The sequence below is a fragment of the Jatropha curcas genome, chromosome 2, assembly GCF_041381405.1.
Source record: "Jatropha curcas cultivar XTBG-Jc1 chromosome 2, XTBG_Jcur_1.0, whole genome shotgun sequence".
Lineage (NCBI taxonomy): Eukaryota > Viridiplantae > Streptophyta > Magnoliopsida > Malpighiales > Euphorbiaceae > Jatropha > Jatropha curcas.
The window spans coordinates 12,809,175-12,831,332 of NC_143152.1; the positions used below are offsets into that span (position 1 = coordinate 12,809,175).

The window sequence follows — 22,158 nt, forward strand, 5'->3', positions numbered from 1 at the left end:
TATCGTGTGCTTGAGTTGTCATCAATGGTACCTGCTTACGGGTATATGAAGTCACGAGCTCAAGTGGCTACTAGCACTGCTCTTTACCCATTATTGGGCAGCGAAGCGATCCGACTGCTACAAGTCTTACACTTGTTGACTCATTTCGACTTTTTCTCTTGACTCAAAAACACATACACATAAAAGGCTCATCTTTGTACCTAGGTATCCTACCAAGAATTCTAGAAGTAACGGTCAAAATTTAGCTCATACAATAAAAATTAAACTCAAGCCTCAAATTCTAGGTCTAAAAGAGTCACAAATTTAACTAATTATTCAAAAATGCACAAGAGTCAAAAACAGTCAAAGTGACTTAGTTAGACTAATTGAAATTGCTTTTCAACCTAGTTCAAAGGACTGTTCAAACCCAAGAATAAAATTCTTTGCAACTTTAGTTTTTCGTAAAAATTAGAGTTTCAAGTCTTACTTAAAGGACACAATAAACCCTTGGAGTAATCCCAAAAATCAGCTCAAATCATTAATCAAACAAAAATTTTACTCAAAATTCATGGGATAAGTGCCTGACATCTAACTCAACCAATCATAATCAAATGGCAGCAGAAACAAATGAGCAAAATAAGTTGTATGGCAATAGCTATTTAACAAAAGAAAGCTCAAAATTTCAGCAATATGCCATCATAAATTCAGCAGCATTATTATACCATGAAGCATAATAATCATAAAAAAAAACACCCCTAGTAATAAAACCCTTCCCCACACATACTTTACACATTGTCCTCAATGTGGACAAATCACAATTAAATCACAAGAGGAAGGTCTCAAGAGTAATAGAAAACTGCCCTGTTTCGCTGAAATTTACTCATCAAATAAATTGCAACCAAAAGCCAAGCTGTTGTCCTGTAAAGGGTACCTACTACAGAATAAAATGCAAAGCACAAGCCAGACAAACAAGCAAATAAGTGAATGGCTGGTCACTTTTTCGACCAAAATTATTAACAATATCAACCATATGCAACACTTGTTACCTATCCAGCCCTGCACCTGAAAATCAGTTCATTTACAATGTTCAAATCCTAACATCATTCAAAATTTAGGCACAAATTATCAACACAAGCTTAACCGTTTCCAAGTCAATAATTAACTCAACGAAATAGCAGAGAACTAACAAATCAACTAATCTCTTAGGAATTTTAAATTCTAAGGAATCTGCACAAACCTAAGAAAACTAAAAATGCCTAATATACCAACTAAAATCCAATTTCAGCAATAATATGAGAACAGAATAATGGCAGTGCGGTCTCAGTGTAAGTAATCAAGTCAATGAATAAAAGCAGAATTTCCTATCAGTATTCAGTCATATTTACCATTATTGACTAGCACAAACCTATATAAGGCTGAATCTACTAACTCAACAAAAACTTGATCACAAATACACCATTTAATCATTCACAGAACATTTATCCCAAATTCAGAATTTCCTCAAACCTGTATAATTTGCAACAGAACCAAAACAATCCGAAAGGAATATCAGAAAACATACCTGGGTAGAGTAACTAAAAGAATCCAGATAATAAATATATAGCAAAAGGAGGAAGATGACATTATTTATTTGCAAATAAATAAAATAAAGCAAAAATCTGGGTTGCCTCCCAAAAAGCGCCTTTTTTTATCGTCGTTAGCTCGACATGGTCACAGCATCTTCTTCAATCTAAATAAATTGGATCACTCAATTTGATTTCTTCCAGTGAATGCTCTTGGAATCCTTCATAAAATGGCTTGAGTCTATGGCCATTGACTTTGAACACCTTCTTAGTTCCTAAACTTTGAATCTCAACAGCACCATAAGAAAACGTATTAGTAACAATAAACGGACCAATCCAATGAGAACGCAACTTACCGGGCATTAACTTTAATCTAAAATTATAAAATAAAACTTTTTGCCCAACCACAAACTCCTTTTTTAAAATTAGTTTATCATGAAATGCTTTTGTCTTTTCCTTATAAATCTTAGAATTTTCATAAGCATCAAGACGAATCTCCTCTAACTCCTGCAATTGTAACTTTCTTTCCACACCAGCAGCATCTAACTCAAAATTACAATTTCTAACAGCCCAAAAAGCCTTATGTTCTATCTCAACAGGAAGGTGACACATCTTACCAAAAACCAACCTGTAAGGGGACATACCTATGGGTGTCTTATAGGCTGTCCTGTAAGCCCACAAAGCATCATCAAGTCTAAGGCTCCAATCCCTTCTATTTGGCTTCACCATCTTCTCTAGGATAGACTTCACCTCTCTGTTTGATACCTCAGCTTGCCCAGTTGTTTGAGGATGATAAGCTGTAGAAACTCTATGAAAAACACCATATTTCTTTAATAATGCCTCCACAGCTCTATTGCAAAAATGAGTGCCTCTATCGCAAAAATGAGTGCCTCTATCACTGATCAAAGCTCTAGGAATTCCAAACCTGCTGAAAATATTTGACTTGACAAAATCTACAACAACTTTAGAATCATCAGTTCTGGTGGCTTTAGCTTCCACCCATTTGGAAACATAATCAACAACAAGTAATATATATGTAAAACCAAAAGAAGAAGGAAATGGACCCATAAAATCGATTCCCCACACATCAAAAATTTCACATACAAGTATTGGGGTCTGACTCATCTCATTCCTTCGAGATATACTTCCTGTTCTTTGACACTGTTCATAATTTTTACAGAAAATATATGCATCATGAAAAATGGTAGGCCAATAAAAACCACAATCCACTATCTTTCTACCGGTTCTCTTAGGTCCAAAATGACCACCACATGCAAATGAATGACAAAAAACAAGAATTGATTCAATCTCATTATCAGGGATACATCTCCTAATAATTTGATCAGAACAAAATTTCCACAAATATGGTTCATCCCATACATAATACTTAGATTCACTCTTCAATTTTTCTTTTTTAGCTCTACTTAAATCAAAAGGCATAGTCTTAGTAACCAAACAATTCACCAAATCAGCATACCAAGGGATCATACCTTGTAATTTAAACAATTGCTCATCAGGAAATAATTCTTGTAAAGGAATTGGATCCTCTTGTGTCACCAACTTGCTCAAATGATCAGCTACCAAATTCTCAGCACCTTTCTTATCCTTGATTTGTAGATCAAATTCTTGTAAAAGAAGAATCCATCTAATTAGTCTTGGCTTTGCTTCCTTCTTTGCTAAGAGAAACTTTAAAGCTGCATGATCAGAAAAAACAATCACTTTAGAATTAAGCAAGCATGACCGGAATTTATCTAAAGCAAAAACAATAGCTAAGAACTCTTTTTCAGTTGTGGAGTAATTACGCTGTGCAGAGTTCAATGTCCTGGATGCATAATAAATCACATGAAAAAGTTTTTCCTCACGCTGCCCTAAAACAGCCCCCACCGCATAATTACTTGCATCGCACATAATTTCAAATGGTACAGACCAATTAGGAGCTTGAATAATAGGAGGTGTCGTCAGTGTTGACTTTAACTTGTTAAAAGCCTCCTTACATTGTTCACAAAACTCAAATTTAACATCCTGCTGCGATAGTCTAGATAAAGGTACTGCTATCTTGGAAAAATTCTTGATAAACCTTCGATAGAAACCTGCATGACCAAGGAAAGAACGCAATTCCCTCACAGTTGTGGGGTATGGTAAATTCACAATTAAATCAACCTTTGACTTGTCTACCTCAATACCTCTATTAGAAACAACATGCCCTAAAACAATTCCTTGGTCTACCATAAAGTGGCACTTCTCATAATTCAAAACCAGATTTTTCTGAATGCATCGTTCAAGAACAGAATTTAAATTATGTACACATGCATTAAATGAATCACCATACACTGTAAAATCATCCATGAAAACTTCAATGCAATTATCAATAAAATCTGAGAATATACTGACCATACATCTCTGAAATGTTGCCGGTGCATTACAAAGTCCAAAGGGCATTCTTCTAAATGCAAAAGTTCCAAAAGGACAAGTGAAGATAGTCTTCTCTTGATCCTCTGGTGCTATCACAACTTGATTATACCCCGAAAAACTATCAAGAAAGCAGAAATAAAACTTCCTGCTAACCGCTCAAGCATCTGATCAATGAATGGCAATGGGAAGTGGTCCTTTCTAGTTGAAAAGTTTAACTTGCGGTAGTCTATGCACATACGCCATCCACTCTGAATCCGTGTTGGAACCAGCTCATTATCTTGATTTGCTACAACCATAACTCCTGATTTCTTTGGCACGACTTGAACTGGACTTACCCATTTACTCTCTGAAATTGGGTAAATCACCCTAGCATCTAATAGCTTCAAAATCTCCTTCTTCACAACTTCCATCATTAGTGGGTTCAGCCTCCTTTGAGCTTCTCTACTTGGCTTAGCATCATCTTCGAACAAAATCCTATGCATACACACCGATGGGCTTATACCTTTGATGTCAGCCAATGTCCATCCAATTGCTTCCTTATGTATTCTTAGAACTCTTGTCAACCTTTCTTCTTCAATCTTAGTTAACTTACTTGAAATGATAACTGGAAGTGTATCATTATCTCCCAAGTAAATATACTTCAAATGCTCTGGTAATGGCTTGAGTTCAAGAACTGGTGCATCTATAATAGAAGGCAAAAATTTTGTATGATTAGGTAAATCAATCCTAGAAACCTTGTACCTTTTTGGAACTAATGGTAATGACTGCAATTCCATTACTGCATCTTGAATTTCTGCACTTAGGGGTTGGTTTGTACTTTCTTCATAAATTCCTTGACTAATCACTACTTCTAACTCATCTCTTAGCCGATGATATCTCCACAGATCATTCCTCTGATTTAGGAACATATTACAATTAATTTCCTGTAATTAATCTCTGTAATTCCTTTCCATATTCTGTTTAGCAATGACCCTATTTAAAGGGTCTTGTACATCAATACAAATCATCAAGAATTCCAAATCCTCAAACACTTTCATGGTATCAGAGCTTCGGTTCTGAAAATTATCCCTCCCTCTCCTTTCTCTCTCATATTTTTTAGCTGCTGCCGCCGATAGCCATGACACAAACAGAAGACCCATCTTCGACCTCCAACCCTAAAACACCCACCCCCATTCACCCTGCCTACTTTGTGACTAACATCCAATCAAAAATAAGAACCCTAGATGGTAGCACAGTTACATACACATCATGGGTGAAATTATTCAAGTTTCATTCTATTGCATACCGTGTTCTTGATCACATTGATGACACGCCACCCCCAGCCTCTACAGATCCATCATACAGTGCCTGGAAAGAAATAGATGCCTTGGTGTCTCAATGGATTTACAGTACCGTGTCTGATGAACTGCTCACCCGCATCCTCGACACTGAAGCTACGGCTAGAAAAACATGGCTGAAACTTGAGAAAATCTTCCTTAGCAACAAGAAAGCAAAAGCGGCAGCTCTTGAAACAAAATTCGTTAATCTCACCCTTGCAGCCTGCAGTTCCGTTGATGATTATTGCAAGAAATTGAAAGACATCACCGACCAACTGAACGATGTTGACCAACCAGTTACAGAATCCCGATTGGTCTTACAACTGGTTCGTGGCCTTCCTCAAGAATTCGACGCCATAGCTTCTCTTATAAACTCACAAAACATAGACTGGGACCTTGCACGAACTATGTTGAATGATGAGGTCATTCGCCAGGCTGCACGACAACAAACCACCTCTGTCCTTGTCGCTCCAACCACGCAGACAAACCAAACCCAGCCAGCCGCAACTCAACAACCTGAAAACAATCAGCCTCACAACAGTTCTTACCACTCCAATTATAGAGGCCGTGGTCGAGCCAGACGTGGCAGAGGCAGAGGACGCGGCTATAGGGGAAACTCTACGGGGACTCCTTGGGCTATAACACATCAGTCCGCCAATCAAACCTACCCAAAATGGGCTTGGTGGAACACTCCACCTTGTCCCTACCCAACACAAACTCCATGGCCACCAAATCAAATTCAAAACACACCCACTGCCCATTATGCCGCTTATTCAGAACAGCAGCCATACGGCCCAGCACCACCATATCCCCCTCCACCGCATACTGGATATGATGCTTTAAGTCCTTCCAATCTCAGCCAAGCTTATAACACGATGCAACTCAACTACACAGATCTAAATCTGATCATGGATACAGGGGCAGAACGTCATGTCACCGACAACCGAGGTATGATTCGCAACCCTGACTCTTTTCCTGTTAACACTAAACTTTTAGTCGGCAACGGACACTATTTACCAATTGAGGGCTCAGGAATAGGTTACCTTCCCATCCTTAACCGTACATACATCCTCCCAAACATACTTTACAGCCCACAGATCATTAAAAATTTATTATCTGTCCGCCGTTTTACACGTGATAACAATATTTCTGTTGAATTTGACCCTTTTGGTTTCTCTTTGAAGGACCTCAAAACGGGACAGCTCCTTTCCCGCCACAATAGTACCGGAGATCTCTATCCTGTCACTCCACCAACCCTACCACCACAAGCTTGTTCAATCACATCTCTAAATTTACCTTGGCACGATCGCCTCGGTCACACTGGCACACAAGTTTTAGATGTTTTAACCAAACAGTTTGGTCTTCCTTGTAATAAGAACAAGCATTTATTTTTTTGCAATTCTTGTCATTTATCTAATAGCAAACGATTACCTTTTTATGAGTCAAATTCCTTTACTTTTTCACCATTTGATATAATACACTGTGACTTGTGGACCTCCCCTATTCCAACCAAATCTGGATATAAATACTACATGGTGCTAATTGATAATTTTTCCAATTATGTGTGGGTATACCCTCTCAAGTTCAAATCTGAAACTTTCACCACCTTTACTAAATTCCATAAACTCATAGCCACCCAATTCAACCGTAATATCAAAACTTTTCAATGTGACTTGGGGGGAGAATTTGACAACCATAACTTCAAAATTTTTGCCCAACAACATGGTCTGTTATTCCGTTTTTCAAGCCCCCAAACATCTTCCCAAAATGGTCGAGCTGAACGCATGATTCGTCGTCTCAACGACATCATCCGCTCACTCCTCATCCACGCTCAATTACCACCTATGTTTTGGATCGAAGCACTTCACACTGCTGCCTATCTCCATAACATCCTTCCAACCAAATGTCTCAACTATTTCACACCCACTTTTGCCTTATATCTCCGCCACCCGACATACGATCACTTACGTGTGTTCGGGTGTGCTTGTTATCCCAATACCTCCGCAACCCAACCCCATAAATTACACCCAAGATCCGTTAGATGCATCTTCCTTGGATACCCTCTAGATTTTAGGGGATACCGATGCTTTGACCCTACAACCGGGAAGATCCACGTATCACGACATGTAACCTTTGATGAACAAACTTTCCCATACACCATTCCAACTCCACCCAAAATATACACATTTCTTGATGAACAACCACCACTAGGATTTAAGTTTATACAACCTCACCCAACACCAAACACCACCCAAACCCAAAAACGCCCAATCCCTCCTTACCCCATAATATACACCCGCCACCATAAACAACAGCCCCTTAACCCAGTGGCCAATGCTACGACACCCCAACACACTGCTGCACCTATCTCACAAAATCCCAACACTCAGACCACCGCTGTATCAAAACCCGCACAGAATACCCATCCAATGACCACTCGCTCCAAAGCTCGCCATGCCCTTATGACCACCTCAATTTCACCAATACCCACCTCTTATGCAAAAGCTTTTTCTGACCCTCATTGGTTAAATGCTATGCAGGCTGAGTTTCATGCTTTGTAGGAAAATAATCCATGGGAACTCGTGCCTCGCCCTCTTGACCGACCGGTCATTCGGTGTATGTGGCTTTTTCGTCACAAATTTAAATCAGATGGGTCACTTCAAAGGTACAAAGCACGTTTGGTGGTAAATGGCAAATCTCAAATGGTGGGCATTGACTGTGACGATACTTTTAGTCCCATAGTGAAACCCGCTACTATACGGACTGTGTTATCCATTGCAGTTTCTCGTTCTTGGCCAATACACCAGTTGGATGTTAAAAATGCGTTTTTACATGGGCATTTAAATGAAACTATTTTTATGCATCAACCCCCGGGTTTCACAGATAGAAGATACCCTCATTTTGTGTGCAGATTGAAAAAATCCATTTATGGGCTCAAACAGGCGCCACGGGCATGGTACACCAGATTTGCAACCCATCTGCTGTCTCATGGGTTTCGCAGTAGTGTGTGTGACAATTCCCTATTCATTTTCTCAAAGGGAAATCAGCTTGCTTATTTACTTCTGTATGTTGATGATATAGTGCTCACTGCCTCTTCTAATGAGTTATTACTGTGAATACTCAAATTTTGAGGCTCAAAAAGCCAGTTTTCCAGGACTGCGAATAATAAAATTTGCTACAGTAAATTTGACTTTACTACAGTAAATTTGACTTTGCTACAGTGCCTATTTTTTCGGACTGCAAACAATCCAGCCTGACCGGAGGCCATTTTGGAAGTTCACCGAAAGTATGCCAATATGGTACTTAAAATGTCCGGAATGTCGTGAAGATCGCGGAACAGGTCCCGGAATATTTTTCGGAGATCCGAAACTCCTGAAAACTCCTCTGAAGTGAAAGGCCCAAGGGGCCGCCGCCGAGCACGGCGGCTCCGGCTGCCGGACATGGCGGCACCTGCCGCCGGCCAGTGGCGGCACCGGCCTCCGGGGGCACCGGTTCGGCGGCCCCTGCCGCCCGCAGCGGCGGCAGCAGCCGCCGGCGCCGGCAACAGCTGCCGCCCTGGACCCGTTTTTTGCCTATAAATAGGCCACTTACCTCTTCATTTGAACTTGCTCGGTCTGTGTTGACGGACGCTCTTTCTCCCCCCACGCTTCTTGCGATTCTTTTACCGCTTTCTTGCATTTTTAATTTAATTTTATTGTTGTGATATTTGGCCACTAAAATTAAACAAATTTTAATTAATTAATTAATATTCCCCAAACGAGGAGCTTAATCTGGAGCTAAGAAGCGGCCGTCGATTAAATCAGGTACATAAACGAAACTCTGCTCATTTAATTTTAGCACTTCATGCATATTTCTCTTCTACTCTTAATAATTCTACAACTGCATAAATGCATTCATGTCATTATTTAGGCAAATAAACTGCCTTAATTAAACACGATTAAGTTTAAATACCCGGTTAATTAATAATCGTGGTGTTAAAAACTTAAATCCGACAATATTGGCTAAAAGAGCCTAGTTAATTAATAACTATGGTTAATTGCCTTTATTTCGAATAGTCCGGCTTAGGTCCAATTAATCAATAATTGTGGCGAAGAGCCTTATTCAATCATGTTTTTGGCAATAAATTGCCTACATTCAATCAACCATTTTGGTAACAAATTGCCTACGGTTTAATCAATTTGAGGTAAACAAATTGCCTATAAATAAGATTAACCATTTTTAGCGACAAATTGCTCAAGTCAATTTTTTGGCATAATGCCTTGAATTAATCAACCTTTTGGCCAAAGGCCTTAAATCAATCATTTTGGCGATAATCGCCTAATCAACATTTTGGCAAACTAATTGCCTAAATCAACACATTTTGGCTAAAAGCCTTAAAATCAACCGTTTCGGCGACAATCGCCCAATCACATCATTTTGGCAAACAAATTGCCTAAATCAACCGTTTTGGCGACAATCGCCCAATCACATCATTTTGGCAAACAAATTGCCTAAATCAACACATTTTTGGCTAAACGCCTTAAAATCAATCATTTTGGCGACAAATCGCTCGACAAAATCAATTTCGGCAATAATAAGCCCGAACATCAATTTTGGCAATAATAAGCCCAAATATCAACTTTGGCGACGAATCGCCCGACAACCATTTTTGGCACAAATGCCTTAAAACCAACATTTTTGGCGACGGACGCCTAATCGAATCAATCGATCCTTTGGCAAAATGCCTAAACAAACATGCACAAAGCATACACACACTCATGCATTAAGCATACACCTTCAAAGCCCTTCAAAGAAGGCCTATCGAACTACGTTGACTTTGATCTTCCATTCAAACGGAAGTACGTAGGCACGTTAGGGATTTAACCCCGAGCGGCAAGTCGAAATCACTTAAACATTCCATTGGTCCAATTACATCAATCACCCTGCAAAGTATTCATTGTTTAGGTTAGTTAATCAGCATGACATAGTCTCGGGATCCACCTCGGGTTCATAGACCATGCCTTAACATTGGGATAATTAATCTAATAATTAGGTTAATTAAAATTGGAGTCACTTAGGGTTTTTCCTAGTTTACCCTAAAATAATTAAACAAGGTGGCGACTCATACATTCACGTGCATTTCTGCCCTTAGTCACATGCATTCATATGCCTATGATATGTTCGGGGGAGGGGTTCACAATTACAGAATATTATCCGCATGCTCTCACGCGAGTTTGCAATGACAGATTTGGGCCAGGTGCATCATTTCCTGGGAATCAAAGTGACACGGACATCTGGTGGGTTATTTTTGGATCAGTCTCAATACACAAAGGATATCATCTCTAGAGCTTCAATGTCCTCTTGCAAACCGTGTGCCACCCCAGTCGATCTATCATCAAAACTGAGTGCTTTTGATGGACCTCTATTCCATGATCCAACATTATACCGCAGTCTTGCTGGCGCATTACAGTATCTCACATTCACACGCCCAGATATATCATATGCTGTTCAACAAATATGCCTCTTCATGCATGAACCGCGGGATCCACACTATGCCTTTCTCAAAGGAATAATCCGATATTTACAAGGCACAGTTGACTACGGTATAAGAATTGGCAAGACAAATACACATACCTTGGTAGCATACTCAGACGCAGATTAGGGTGGATGCCCAGACTCCAGAAGATCAACTAGTGGCTACTATGTTTTCCTTGGTGATAATTTGATTTCATGGTCTTCAAAACGGCAGCCTACTATCTCACGATCTAGTGCAGAGGCAGAATATAGAGGAGTAGCCAATGCTGTTGCAGAGACCACCTGGCTTCGCAATTTACTTCTAGAATTACACCTCCCACTTCAGCAGGCCTCCGTCATATACTGTGACAATGTTTCTGCAGTGTATATGTCTGACAATCCTGTCCAGCATCAACGCACAAAACACATTGAGATCGACATACACTTTGTAAGGGAGAAAGTTCGAATAGGCCACATTCGGGTCTCACATGTCCCATCTGCTTTTCAATATGCTGACATCTTCACCAAAGGCCTATCTCGACAGTTGTTCCAGTCATTTCGATCCAGCTTGAGCGTCTGTCCTTCGCCCGCTCAAACTGCGGGGGAGTCTTAGCCGATGATATCTCCACAGATCATTCCTCTGATTTAGGAACAGATTACAATTAATTTCCTGTAATTAATCTCTGTAATTCCTTTCCATATTCTGTTTAGCAATGACCCTATTTAAAGGGTCTTGTACATCAATACAAATCATTAAGAATTCCAAATCCTCAAACACTTTCATCATCCTCCTTGCTCAGCTCAACGACATTCTGCACACATGAATCAATTACATCAAGAGAAAACACAGAATGCTCATCAACAGGATGTTTCATAGCATCAAAAATATTAAATTTAACTACTTCCTCATCAAATTCCATGGTTAAAGTGCCAGCATCCACATCAATTTTAGTCTTGGCAGTTTTTAAAAAAGGTCTACCAAATAAAATCAATGCAGAATTTGATGTGGAAACACTTTCCCCCATATCCAAAATATAAAAATCTGCTGGAAAAATTAATTGCCCAACCTGCACCAAAACATCCTCAACTACACCCATCGGGTACGCATTAGAACGATCAGCCAATTGAATAATAACACTAGTTTCCTTCAAAGCATTTAAATTCAAAGTTTGAATAACAGAATGCGACATGACATTAATAGATGCTCCCAAATCTGCCATTGCTTTCTCAATTTTAGAATCACCTATTCTACATGGGATAGAAAACGAACCTGGATCCTTACACTTTGGAGGTAATTTTCTTTGAATGAATGTCGACACATTTTCCCCAACGGTAACTTTTTCATTATTTCTAAACTTTCGCTTTGTAGTACATAATTCCTTAAGGAATTTAGCATACCTGGGAATTTGCTTGATTGCATCAAGTAACGGTATATTAACCTCTACCTTCCTGAACATCTCCAAAATCTCTTTCTCTTGTTCTTCCTTCCTTGTCTTGGCCAACCTACTAGGAAATGGAGGAGGAACAACAAAATTATTAGCATCATTAAGTTTAGAATTTACCTCAACTTCAGGAATATCAGAATCCTTTGAACCTTGCTTGTGCTTTTTTGTTGACTCTTTTACAACCTGATTATTAACTTCTCTCCCACTTCACAAAAGTATAGCACTAGCATTTTCTTTAGGATTAATCACAGATTGCGATGGAAGCTTACCAAAATTTTGAGTTTCAAGTTTGCTCACAGATGAAGCTAACTGACCAATCTACTTCTCTATATTATGAATACTAGTCCTAGTTTCCTGCTGAAACTGTTGTGTATTAGTAGCCAAAGCTTTAACAATATCATCAAGTGACATACCTTGATTTTGAGAGGAAGAAGATCATTGATTCACTTGTGGTCTTTGCTGCTGGTAGCGATTTTGCATTGGCTGATTCCCATAACTCAAATTCGGATGGTCTCGCCATCCCGGATTGTAAGAATTAGAATAGGGATCATACCTGCGTTGTTGCTGCCCAAAATTTCCTACTACATTGGCTTGCTGCACTAGTTCGTCCTCTTGAAGTGTAGGACACATATCAGTAGCATGACCAGGAACCATGCAAATTCCACATGTTTTAACAGCTTGCATATTTCCTACAGCAATTTGTCTAACCAAAGAAGTTAAATCTGAAATTTGTTTCTTGAGATTAGACGTACTTACCTCATTAACCTTCTTAGACGTGTGATCCATTCTCATTCCAAACTACTGGGAATTTGCTGCCATGTTAGCAATTAATCTTTTTGCATCTTTCGGTGTCTTGTCAACTAAAGCACCTCCACTAGCAGCATCTATCATATTTCGATCCATCGGCATAAGTCCCTCATAAAAATATTGGATCAACAGCTGCTCAGTAATTTGATGATGGGGACAGCTTGCACAAAGTTTCTTAAACCGCTCCCAATACTCATATAAACTCTCTTCAGTATATTGCCGAATGCCACAAATGTCTTTCCTTATGTTGGCAGCCCGAGATGCAGGAAAATACTTCTCTAAAATATTCGCTTTATCTCATTCCATGAATTAATCGATCCAGAAGGAAGGTAATACAACCAGTCCTTAGCTTTGTCTTCCAATGAGAAAGGGAAAGCTCGAAGCTTAATTTGCTCTTCTGAAACTCCTTGAGGCTTCATGCTAGAACACACCACATGGAACTCCTTCAAATGTTTATGCGGATCCTCACCTGAAAGTCCATGAAATTTAGGCAACAAATGGATTAGACCAGATTTTAATTCAAAAGCAACATCTAAAGTAGGAAATTGAATACACAAAGGTTGTTGATTTAAATCAGGTGTTGCCAATTCTTTTAAAGTCCTGGCTGCCATGGTTTCAATCTCGGGATCCGAATCTGAAACTGATTCCCGTGGAGAATTATTTACACTATTCATAATAGTCCGTTCAGACGAATATTCACTCAAATTAGCTTCCTTAGCTAATTTAGCTAATTTCCTCAAACGCCTAGCTGTCTTCTCTACTTCAGGATCAAAGAGAATTTCACCAGATTGAGAACTTCTAGTCATAAACCAAAAATCTTGAACGCTCCTTCTTCAAAAATAATACTGCTCTTTTCTCCACAAACCTGAAACAACAGCACTAAACCAAGGTAAAACAGAAACTTAAATAAAATAAAAACACAAAATTTAACAAACTTTCAGTCCCCGGCAACGGCCCCAAAAATTTGATGTTTGTCGGTTCCACCAAATTTAAATTACTGAATTTAACTGTAGAAGTGGTGAATTCAGGTCGAACCTTAGAGACTGAAATCTTAATTTTTGTGTTTAAAAAAGAAGGGGGGGTTTGTTTGTGAAAAATTCAACTTAATAGTTCAAAAAGAAAATTAATTAATTAAACTAAAGTAGTAATGCAAATTGATGAAAAACCAATTCAAGGTGATTTCTAATCCCATGCACAATTGATCACAGACAACTTATGATTTAATTACTCTTTGAATACTTAACTGAAATTTACCAAAAAGCATGATAAATTCCCAAAACTCCCCTATTTCGTTAACTTGAGCCCAGCACCCTCATTAACTCTAATTATTAAACGATCGGGTATTAAGCAATCCCTTTCAATTTAATAAAAGCATTAAGAATCAGGAAGTAGTTAAATTTGAACAACAATTTATAAAGCATAAACCATTTAATTCAACCCTATTGTCTCTATAGATTATTACTGAAAACCTAAAATATAATCAGTAATACCTAATTGCTACTAACATTCAAACTTTCATAACAATTACGGATTATGAAATCTGAAATAGCACTTAATCCTACCAAACAATTCACTAATAGGCCTTTTTAGCAAAGAATTCAATAGAATCAACTCAATAAGAACAAGAAACAACACATATTCAAGAAGAAACTACTCGTTTAAAACCCGAGTCTCACAAAAGTGCAAGGATGATAAATCCCTTGAATTGGTGTAAAGAAATTAGCCACTCATAATCATGGCTTCCAATCACCAAAACAAAGAATAAAGAACAAAAACCTAGATTAATAGATGAACTAAGAGAAGAAAAACGTGCCTCCTAGCTGCTGTAGAATCACTCCATATATAACACCTCCAAAAGGAAAAAGAATCCCTAATCAATTGGGAAATTCAAAAGCAATAAACAGAAAATATTTGCTGTTCTGATTTCTCCCCTGTTTTTCAGCATCTTCTGTTCCAAATCTGGCTCCGACTCCTTCAATAAATTTGAAAATCTCTCTCTCCGCCTTTCTAACGAGCTAAGGCTCGCCCAAAACGGACATCTACAATAAGAATATGACCTAAAAAACGAAATCAGATTGAAGCAGAAATTCTGCTCAAAACGTTAATCTTCTATGACGTTTTTGAAGACCAAAACGACTTCATTTCATTTAATTGTCTTCACAACAACTGTAGGGCTATCTTCTAAAAATTCAATGGGCCTGGGCTGAGTTAGTTTGGACACTTGGAACTCCAGATATGAAGTCCACAACAGAACAAGTTGTGCTCAGTTATACAGCACATAGCTTCAAATTCAGAGCTGAATTTGATCAATATTGAGACTGAATTAGCTTCTGATTCCTCTTTGACAATTGTAGAACTTTATTTCGTCTTTCCAGTGCATCAAACCAAATCCAATTTGAAGGTCTACAACTCCAGATATCCCTGAAAAACCGAACAAGGGTCAAGATAAAAAAAATGCTGGAATTTTACCAATTTAATCATATTACTCCAAATGCAACTAAAATAATGTCTAATTGGTAAAAATTGTCTAACAAAGTGAATTAAGCACATAAATAACCCAAAAATGCATACGAATATCGACAATAAAAGCACTTGATAATGCACTTATCAAACTTCCCCACACTTAATCCATGCTTGTCCTCAAGCATGACTTAAAACTCAACAAAACATAGCTCAAACATAAAGGGAAGAACTCTTCTCGACCCTAAACAATCCTTATGAGAACAATCGGAAAAATAAAGTCAACTACCAAGCAAAGTTAAATTGACTAAGTTTGAATAAAGTGCAAGCAAGACTAATAAGTTGAATTTAGACTCTCCTAAACGTAAAATCCAAGGCTTGAATATATAAAATTAAGCACATGCAACAAAAAGTTGATAACCGTTCCTCAAAGAATTACTTGGTAACTCACCAAAGTACAAAAATTCATCGCGACCATACATGCGAAGACTAAATAAAAACAAAAGAAAACTCTTTATTCTTTCTTTTTTTTTTTTTTTTTTTTCAAGAAGCTTGAGCATTTATCGTGTGCTTGAGTTGTCATCAATGGTACCCGCTTACGGGTATATGAAGTCACGAGCTCAAGTGGCTACTAGCACTGCTCTTTACCCATTATTGGGCAGCGAAGCGATCCGACTGCTACAAGTCTTACACTTGTTGACTCCTTTCGAGTTTTTCTCTTGACTCAAAAACACATACACATAAAAGGCTCATCTTTGTACCTAGGTATCCTACCAAGAATTCTAGAAGTAACGGTCAAAATTTAGCTCATACAATAAAAATTAAACTCAAGCCTCAAATTCTAGGTCTAAAAGAGTCACAAATTTAACAAATTATTCAAAAATGCACAAGAGTCAAAAACAGTCAAAGTGACTTAGTTAGGCTAATTGAAATTGCTTTTCAACCTAGTTCAAAGGGCTGTTCAAACCCAAGAATAAAATTCTTTGCCACTTTAGTTTTTCGTAAAAATTAGAGTTTCAAGTCTTACTTAAAGGACACAATAAACCCTTGGAGTAATCCAAAAAATCAGCTCAAATCATTAATCAAACAAAAATTTTACTCAAAATTCATGGGATAAGTGCCTGACATCTAACTCAACCAATCATAATCAAATGGCAGCAAAAACAAATGAGCAAAATAAGTTGTATGGCAATAGCTATTTAACAAAAGAAAGCTCAAAATTTCAGCAATATGCCATCATAAATTCAGCAGCATTATTATACCATGAAGCATAATAATCATAAAAAAAAAACACCCCTAATAATAAAACCCTTCCCCACACTTACTTTACACATTGTCCTCAATGTGGACAAATCACAATTAAATCTAAAGAGGAAGGTCTCAAGAGTAATAGAAAACTGCCCTCTTTCGCTGAAATTTACTCATCAAATAAATTGCAACCAAAAGCCAAGCTGTTGTCCGGTAAAGGGTACCTACTACAGAATAAAATGCAAAGCACAAGCCAGACAAACAAGCAAACAAGTGAATGGCTGGTCACTTTTTCGACTAAAATTATTAACAATATCAACCATATGCAACACTTGTTACCTATCCAGCCCTGCACCTGAAAATCAGTTCATTTACAATGTTCAAATCCTAACATCATTCAAAATTTAGGCACAAATTATCAACACAAGCTTAACCGTTTCCAAGTCAATAATTAACTCAAAGAAATAGCAGAGAACTAACAAATCACCTAATCTCTTAGGAACTTTAAACTCTGAGGAATCTGCACGAACCTAAGAAAACTAAAAATGCCTAATATACCAACTAAAATCCAATTTCAGCAATAATATGAGAACAGAATAATGGCAGTGCGGTCTCAGTGTAAGTAATCAAGTCAATGACTAAAAGCAGAATTTCCTATCAGTATTCAGTCATATTTACCATTATTGACTAGCACAAACCTATATAAGACTGAATCTACTAACTCAACAAAAACTTGATCACAAATACACCATTTAATCATTCACAGAACATTTATCCCAAATTCAGAATTTCCTCAAACCTGTATAATTTGCAACAGAACCAAAACAATCCGAAAGGAATATCAGAAAACATACCTGGGTAGAGTAACTAAAAGAATCCAAATAATAAATATATAGCAAAAGTAGGAAGATGACATTATTTATTTGCAAATAAATAAATAAATAAAATAAAGCAAAAATCTGGGTTGCCTCCCAAAAAGCGCCTTTTTTTTATCGTCGTTAGCTCGACATGGTCACAGCATCTTCTTCAATCTAAATAAATTGGATCACTCAATTTGATTTCTTCCAGTGAATGCTTTTGGAATCCTTCATAAAATGGCTTGAGTCTATGGTCATTGACTTTGAACACCTTCTTAGTTCCTAAACTTTGAATCTCAACAGCACCATAAGAAAACATATTAGTAACAATAAACGGACCAATCCAATGAGAACGCAACTTACCGGGCATTAACTTTAATCTAGAATTATAAAATAAAACTTTTTGCCCAACCACAAACTCCTTTTTTAAAATTAGTTTATCATGAAATGCTTTTGTCTTTTCCTTATAAATCTTGGAATTTTCATAAGCATCAAGACGAATCTCCTCTAACTCCTGCAATTGTAACTTTCTTTCCACACCAGCAGCATCTAACTCAAAATTACAATTTCTAACAGCCCAAAAAGCCTTATGTTCTATCTCAACAGGAAGGTGACACATCTTACCAAAAACCAACCTGTAAGGGGACATACCTATGGGTGTCTTATAGGCTGTCCTGTAAGCCCACAAAGCATCATCAAGTCTAAGGCTCCAATCCCTTCTATTTGGCTTCACCATCTTCTCTAGGATAGACTTCACCTCTCTATTTGATACCTCAGCTTGCCCACTTGTTTGAGGATGATAAGCTGTAGAAACTCTATGAAAAACACCATATTTCTTTAATAATGCCTCCACAGCTCTATTGCAAAAATGAGTGCCTCTGTCACTGATCAAAGCTCTAGGAATTCCAAACCTGCTGAAAATATTTGACTTGACAAAATCTACAACAACTTTAGAATCATCAATTCTGGTGGCTTTAGCTTCCACCCATTTGGAAACATAATCAACAACAAGTAATATGTATGTAAAACCAAAAGAAGAAGGAAATGGACCTATAAAATCGATTCCCCACACATCAAAAATTTCACATACAAGTATTGGGGTCTGACTCATCTCATTCCTTCGAGATATACTTCCTGTTCTTTGACACTGTTCACAATTTTTACAGAAAATATATGCATCATGAAAAATGGTAGGCCAATAAAAACCACAATCCACTATCTTTCTATCTGTTCTCTTAGGTCCAAAATGACCACCACATGCAAATGAATGACAAAAAACAAGAATTGATTCAATCTCATTATCAGGGATACATCTCCTAATAATTTGATCAGAACAAAATTTCCACAAATATGGTTCATCCCATACATAATACTTAGATTCACTCTTTAATTTTCCTTTTTTAGCTCTACTTAAATCAAAAGGCATAGTCTTAGTAACCAAATAATTCACCAAATCAGCATACCAAGGGATCATACCTTGTAATTTAAACAATTGCTCATCAGGAAATAATTCTTGTAAAGGAATTGGATCCTCTTGTGTCACCAACCTGCTCAAATGATCAGTTACCAAATTCTCAGCACCTTTCTTATCCTTGATTTGTAGATCAAATTCTTGTAAAAGAAGAATCCATCTAATTAGTCTTGGCTTTGCTTCCTTCTTTGCTAAGAGAAACTTTAAAGCTGCATGATCAGAAAAAACAATCACTTTAGAATTAAGCAAGCATGACCGGAATTTATCTAAAGCAAAAACAATAGCTAAGAACTCTTTTTCAGTTGTGGAGTAATTACGCTGTGCAGAGTTCAATGTCCTGGATGCATAATAAATCACATGAAAAAGTTTTTCCTCACGCTGCCCTAAAACAGCCCCCACCGCATAATTACTTGCATCGCACATAATTTCAAATGGTACAGACCAATTAGGAGCTTGAATAATAGGAGTTGTCGTCAGTGTTGACTTTAACTTGTTAAAAGCCTCCTTACATTCTTCACAAAACTCAAATTTAACATCCTACTGCAATAGTCTAGATAAAGGTACTGCTATCTTGGAAAAATTCTTGATAAACCTTCGATAGAAACTGTGAACCCCCCCCCCCCCAAACATCATGGCATATGAATGCATGTGACTAAGGGCAGAAATGCACGTGAATATATGAGTCGCCACCTTGTTTAATTATTTTAGGGTAAACTAGGAAAAAACCCTAAGTGACTCCAATTTTTAATTAACCTAATTATTAGATTAATTAACCCAAATGGTTAAGGCATGGTCTCCAAACCCGAGGTGGATCCCAAGACTATGTCATGCTGATGAACTAACCATGAATGTATGCTTTGCAGGGTGATTAATGTGATTTAGACCAATGAAATGTGATTTGGATGTTGACTTGCCGCTCGGGGTTAAATCCCAAACGTGCCTACGTACTTCCGTTTGAATGGAAGATCAAAGTCGACGTAGTTCGGTAGGCCTTCTTTTAGAGGGATTTGAATGGGAATGCTTTATGCATGAGTGTGTGTATGCTTTGTGCATTTTGCCAAAGATTGATTGATTTTTTAGGCATTTGATGCCGAAAGTGTTAATTTTAATGGCTTTTAGCCAAAAGATTAATTCAGGCAATTGTTGCCAAAATGTTGTGATTTAGGCGATTGTCACCAAAATGCTTGATTTTAAGGCTTTTAGCCAAAAGATTGATTAATTTGAAGGCTTTTAGCCAAAAAGGTTCATTTAGGCAATCTGTTTGCCAAAAGATGATTATTTAGGCGAATGTCGCCAAAATGATTGATTTAAGGCTTTTAGCCAAAATAAGTTGATTAATTTTAGACATTTTGCTAAAGAATTGATTTAAGCGATTTGTCGCTGAAAGTAGTTAATCTAGTTTATAGGCAATGTGTTTGCCAAAAATTGATTAACTGGATTTTAATGTAGACAATTTTATTGCCAATAAAAACGTGTTTGAATTAAATTTTTTTAGCCACAATTATTGATTAATTGGACTTAAGCCAGATTTGTTCGAAATAAAGGCGATTATACCATAGCTATTAGTTAACTAGGTATTTTAAGCCAATATTGTCGGATTTAGGCTTTAATACCACGATTAATTATTAACCGAGCATTTAGCCTAAACTTATTTATTTGAGGCAGTTTATTTGCCTAAAGATGTCATGAATGCATTTATGCAGTTATAGAATTATTAGGAGTAGAAGAGAAGAATGTATGAAATGCTAAAATTAAATAAGCAGAGTTTAGTTCATGTGCCTGATTTAATCGACGGCCATTTCTTAACTCCAGGTTAAGCTCCTCGTTAAGGGAATATTAATTAATTTAATTTTAAATGACCAAATAACAAAGCAAGAAAATAATAAAGCTAAATAAAAATGCAGAAAAGCAGTAAAGAATCGCAAGGAGCGTAAGGGAGAAGGAGCGTCCGTCAACACAGACTGAGTGAGTAAAACAGAAGGCCCGAGGCCACTATTTATAGGCGAAAAACGGACTGTTTGGGCGGCTGGCCGCCAGTCTCAGCAGCTGGGCCGCCTGTCTCGGAGCCCGGCGGTCGGCGGCCAGGGCTGCCGGAAGCCAGCGGCTGGGCTGCCATGCCTGGTGGTTTTGCTAAATCTCGCTCCGGAGGCTTTTCCGGGAGCTCCGGACCTCCGAAAAAAATTCCGAGACCAGTTCCGCGATCCTCGCGATGTCCCGGACGTTTCACGTACCATATTGGCATACTTTCGGTGAACTTTCAAAATGGCCTTTGGTCCGGTCGGACTGTTTCCAGTCCGGGAAAATTGGCTCTTCGAGCCTCAAAATTTGGGTATTCACAGGCGACTGCAGCCGCTGTCACCGGCGGCGGCGATAACGGCTGCCGCCACCTTTAAGGGCGGCCGCCACCGCCGCGGCCGGGAAAATTGGCTTTTTGAGCCTCAAAATTTGAGTATTCACAGTTGCCCCCCACTGGCTATCATAAAAAATGATTTATGAGAGCCAGTGGCTGTCTGAAGGAGCAAATTTTGAGGATGGGCAGAGGAGGAAAACCCCGCCGTGGGTTTTTTCTATAAAATGAAATGATCAAATGCATGGATTTATGTTTGTTACTTAAAGATGTTTTTGCCTCTTTGAGGACTTAAAAAGAAATTTTGCCTCTTAGAGGACTTGAAAAAGAGGTTTTCCCCTTAATAAGGGCTTGAAAAGAGATTTTGCCTCTTAGAGGACTTGGAAAGAGATTTTGCCTCTTAATGAGGGCTTGAAAAGAGATTTATTTTTTTCTTTGAGAACCAAGGGTCCACCTAAAGTCGAAATGATCCAATGGCTTGGTTTTGGATGAAAAAATGGTTGGTTATTGGTTAGGGTTTCACCCTAGGTTTTATGAAAAAAAAGTTAACCATTAACCGGGTTCTACCCTGGGTTTGTGTAAAAGAGATTGACGATGGTTGGGTTTCACCCTGGGTTGTGCATGTTGTTTTTTTTTTTTAACACTTGCCCCTGAATCCGACTTGGAGGATTTTGCCCCCTGCTTGAGAGAATTGATGCCCTTATTAGCTGAAATAGAATTTTTTCTTAATGAAAGACTAAAAATTTCGTGATTACTTCTGT

The 22,158-nt window shown here is 38.0% G+C and overlaps 1 non-coding gene and 1 pseudogene across 1 annotated transcript; one reads left to right on the forward strand and one right to left on the reverse strand.

Moving 5' to 3' along the window:
• Positions 1–1,703: 1,703 nt before the first annotated feature.
• On the reverse strand, positions 1,704–12,618 carry LOC149498265 (uncharacterized; annotated as a pseudogene).
• A 538-nt stretch (positions 12,619–13,156) lies between these two features.
• LOC149498266 (small nucleolar RNA R71) lies at positions 13,157–13,263 on the forward strand. Its single transcript, XR_016319842.1, has one exon. It is a non-coding gene; the product is annotated as a small nucleolar RNA R71 (small nucleolar RNA).
• Positions 13,264–22,158: the final 8,895 nt, after the last annotated feature.